Below are 4,856 nucleotides of genomic sequence, written 5' to 3'. Positions count from 1 at the left end.
GACTGCTCGACGGCTCGTCTGAATGACTGAATGACGGAATGACGATGACTGAACTGGGGCGCAGAAAGTGACTTGTCATTAAACATGAAACTCTTGCAGCGTCAGTTCTCATAATTGTGTTGAGTGCCAGTCGTTGTTGTTGACTCTTAATGTTGTTTTCTTTGCATGCTGATTAGTTGAGCTCGGGGAATGTCCCTGTTCGCCCCCGCCCCGCCCCTACAAAAGCCTACTATTGAAATTGTCAGTGGAGGGGGACCGATTGCAGAATGAATATCGTTATACATTCATATGTAGAAGAATACTCGTGTGTGTGGCTGTGTGTGTGTGTTTGTGAAGAGCCCAAACCAGACCATGACTACTTACTCCAATGCAGTCAACATCTTTCTACTTACAGATGAATACAAAAACATATACATACATATATATATATATACTTTGGCTGCTCGCGAGCGAGTGTTTTGATTAATGATGATACATGAAATTAATTTCAATTCCTACTCGCAGCGATTGTTTGCGTTTGAAATGAAAGCCTTTTCACACCGCTTCAGAGTCGACCTCGGTTTTTGGATTCGGATACGGTCGCGTATTGAAAAAAGAAAAAAAAGAAGAAAAAAAAGTAAATAATAAGAAAATGTTACTAGTCTTCTTATTAATACTTCTTTTGACTGCATTGATTCGTTAACAAAATCTGAATTCGATTCTGATTCTGTCTTTTCCTTTAAGGCAATCGTGCATAATGTCATTAGCGCTGCATCATCTTCCTCCTCCTCCAGCTGCTGCTCCTCCTTCATCCCGACCACTTAAAGCTGTTGAATAAATCTCGCAGAATGGCTTTGTTGTGCTTACATTAGCCTCCGTAATGAGCTGATTTTGATTCGAGAATTCCACTTTATGCACAATGTCGTTATGATCATTATTATTATGCTTAGGACTGGCACCGTCATCCGTTCGATTTGTTGGCCTCAAACCAAGACCAAGAGAGATCAAGATGGCCAGCACTGATGCACACTTGAAGAACCTGCAGTATAAAAATCGTATCTGTGTGGTTAGTTATCTGATTGTGATCTGGATAACTGGATAAGTGAATTACTTTGGGTAGCCACGACTTAACATATTTCTGCACAACATTAAGACAGTTCTACAGTCAGGCAAATAAAAGTTCTCACACAGCTGGACTTTATTTGGATTTTATTGCAGCTTACTCGTATACGCAAATTTTATCGATGTGATATAAACTGAGCATAAAAATAAATACATATGTTGCTTAGATAATTGCTAGATATTAATAAGAGATAAAATTGCTAATTTAAGCTTTATATTGATGTATATGGAATCGCATTATAAAAATGCACATTAAAACTTGCGGCTGTACATGTTTGCAATAAAACTAGTAATTAACTGATGGGTGTGAAGATCTTCGTAAGATAATCATCAAAAAAAAAAAAAGAAACAAGATTTAACTGCTCTTTTCAATCAGATACTTATTAATGCCAATGGCTTGAGTGTGTGTGAGTGGTGTGTGTTAGTGGTGTGTGTCTGTGTGTGTTTGCGGTGGGTAATGTGCTTGATAAAGCACGGAATTTATGCTAACCAGTATGGGGAGAAGGAATAAAACAGAGGCACACAACGTGGATACTAACTGACATGTGTTTATGTGTGTGGTGTGTGTGTGTGTGTGTGTGTGTGTGCGACTGCCAGATATAAACAACTGTCCGTGAGTATATAACACAAATTAAAAATGTTAACGTTTTTACAAGTTAACATTGAAAATCGTTTAGCGGCAATTACCATCAAATGTTGGCAACTCTTTGATGTCGACCGATGTTTGGACGCCAGTAATCCCAACTTGGCCTAAACATTTCAAGCATTCCTTTGGCCAGTGCCGCTACATCAACTATACCCAGTACCCTGTCGCCGGCGTTTGTGGCAGCCGCACCACTGATGACTGCAACTGCAACACAACTATGGCTGATGGCCTCATGCGCATGCGCACGCGCACTAAATAAACGCATGCGGCATCTGTTTTGCAAAGCTGAATCGGCACCGGCCAAACGACACGGCCCAAAAACTCTCCTGTGTCGCTAATGCGGCTCGAGGCGAGCGACACTGGCTCGTATTAACATGGCAAATACAGCGCGGTGCCCAATGCAAATCCAACTCTGCCCAGCCAAGTCAACCCGAAGTCAAAGTCGCAATCGTAGATGCAGCCAGGCAATGCAAACATGCAGCTCGAGCGTTTTTGAGAAAGACAACACCCAGAGCGAATGAGTGTAGGTAAATAAGACAAATGATAAAAAGGCAGCAATAGCAAAACATCGCTGACTGTTTCAACAGCAACAACAACAACAAAAACAACAAGAAACTATGGCTATCTTAGCCTTGCCGAAGATTACATACGCTTGCAGACCGGAGTCCATCTGCTGACTTCGTAATTTCATTATAAATTTCAAAATTGCTCCTGCACTCAGAAAAAAACGGAATTGATATTTGGAAAATATCTTTACTTTTGGCTGTACTTAAAAAAAGTGATTCTAAGATGCAATTTTGTGTCTCTCTAAATATTTCTCTTCTTAATTACCGGGTAAGATGTCCAGGAACAAATATATCCAGTTTGTAGGATTTATTTTCTATATTCGAGTTTATGATACGTGAATTATTATTAAACATTGGTATTCTACGATTCCATATATACAATTATTTTTAGATAGTTTATAATTATAACTTTATAAAGTATTTTATCTAAACGTAAGATTTTTAATTTTGACTGTTTTTTCGTATGTTAAGTGTTGAAAATATGTAAAAGATCAATACAACATTCCGATTACTAATGTTAATAACAGAAGATATCGATACTGCGCTCGATACCTTAACTTTAAAATACATTGAATAAATTCTTCTTAGTCTAACCGCCAAACCTAGTGCATCACTTTTTGCCGCTTCTAAAACCCAACATTAAGAAATTATTGCCAAAAACCAGAACTTATTTACAGCATTCAATGGGGTTTTCATTTAAAAAAGTTTATCTAAACTTCAGAGCAATTTTAATTCATGGTTTATAAAAGCCATTTTGTATTGTAGATAATGCAGTTTTTGTCCAAGCATATAACTAGTGAGTTGGTCCGAATATTCTTGTTAATCGTTCCTATGACAGCTATGTATAATGATCTGATCCGGCGGATTGCATATATATGCGGATATAAATCTATATGCTTAATCAAGCTTTCAAATTGAGAGACGCACTCGGCTAGTGATGCTGATAAAGAAGATTTTATACTTACTGCGATCGGGGATGTCTCCTTCAAGCATCACGACAGAATTATAATACCCTCGGCAAGGGTATACAAACACTGACAACGACAACTACAACTTCACAGCAGTTGTCGTTGTTGTCGCTATTTGAATACGTATTTGCCATTGCCAGCCAATGACTCGGAACAACGAGCAGACAGAGTAGCCAAGTTGAGCTGAGAATTGGAATGATTATCACATTCCCATTGATCTCTCCCCCCTTAAAGCGGCCATTGATTTCTATTTGTTGAACACACAGATGCAAGTTTAGAGAGCTGCCGATGCTGCTGCTTTTGCTGTTGCTGCAACACTTATACACACGCGCACACACAAAGATATATACACACAGATATATCTGGGTGATCATGAGATGCTAGGCAGCCGTTTTCGCTGCTGTTTGACTGTTTGGCTGTTTGACTGTTTGGCTGTTTTTGGACTATTTGCAAAGTATAGAGTGCGCGATCTTGGCTGGTTTCCGCTGTTTGTTGCTGTTGTTGGTCGAGTCGAAACGCAGTAATCCGTTAAATGTGAGCAAATAGGTAAACAGTGTCGGGTGTCATAATGGAATCTTGAAATGCCGTCGAGCGATCGATTGGTTGTCTGTCAGTCTCCCTGTCTATGGCGGCTGTGCAAATATAAAGCTAAAAGGCAAACTCTCACTAACACTAAGTGAGTATTATATTCTCATCGGGCTGTGTTCGTTTAAAGCATTGATTGGTTGTTTAGGCCATACTCTGTTATCCATAAGGAAAGTATTTTAATCAAACAATGCCAACCATAAATGGATGAACATCAAACAATGACATCAACAGCAAGAGCAACCGCAATAATAGACCCAAATGCAATCAAAAGTCGCGCACTCGTTTAAAAAAAAAAAGCATAAAGCCTGTTTTTTTCTTTCTTTTTTTTTGCAACTGCCATTGGGCCATGTTTGCTTGTGGTCCAAAAGGCAAAGAGCTATGACATGCTGGATAAATATTTAGACGAAGTTTGTGCGACGCCTCGCCAAAGACAAAGAAATGGCGAGATGAATATGTGTATGTATCTGTATCTGTATCTGTGTGTGTATCTGTGTGTGTTTGTGTGGATACTTATTGTGCACAATGCCGATGGTGGTATGCAGTTGCAATGTATGTGGATTATCGCACATGTGTCTGCCACTTTTTGCGTGAGAGCGCCAGCAACGATGACGACAACGACGACAAAGCTATCGCTATCGGTATCGGCCGATCGGGCAGTCGCTAACCTGACGACAAGAGTCTTTCTCTCATTGGTAGTTCGGGCATGTCGACGCAATTAAAAAAAACGCCTTCTTTGGTGCTGGACTCTGGATTTGGCATGAAGTCGCAGGTGCGGCATATGTATGCAAGCCGCAAGCCCGAGGCCCCATGACGCACGACCGACAACCGACAACCGACAGTGGACGGCGACGCCAAAGCCAAAGCCACAGCCAAAGCCACATCCAACGTCAACGCCAACGCCAACGCCAACTCTGACAAAACAAAACGGCGCCCAGCCCCCCTTTTTAGAATGCGTACGACTTTGGTGCGCACAATGGGCTATGCAAA

General features: G+C 40.5%; 1 long non-coding RNA gene across 1 annotated transcript; it reads right to left on the bottom strand.

The window, feature by feature from the left end:
* Nucleotides 1-440: 440 nt before the first annotated feature.
* LOC122322610 lies at nucleotides 441-2,458 on the bottom strand. The gene is made up of 3 exons (XR_006246709.1): nucleotides 2,398-2,458; nucleotides 657-1,018; nucleotides 441-555 (listed from the first exon to the last, which is right to left on the bottom strand). It is a non-coding gene; the product is annotated as an uncharacterized LOC122322610 (long non-coding RNA).
* Between the last annotated feature and the right edge of the window lie 2,398 nt (nucleotides 2,459-4,856).

This window comes from Drosophila grimshawi, unplaced genomic scaffold (genome assembly GCF_018153295.1).
Source record: "Drosophila grimshawi isolate 15287-2541.00 unplaced genomic scaffold, ASM1815329v1 contig_44, whole genome shotgun sequence".
Taxonomy (NCBI): domain Eukaryota; kingdom Metazoa; phylum Arthropoda; class Insecta; order Diptera; family Drosophilidae; genus Drosophila; species Drosophila grimshawi.
The sequence above is the reverse complement of the archived record's forward strand: the minus strand, read 5'-3'. Positions and strand labels throughout refer to the sequence as shown.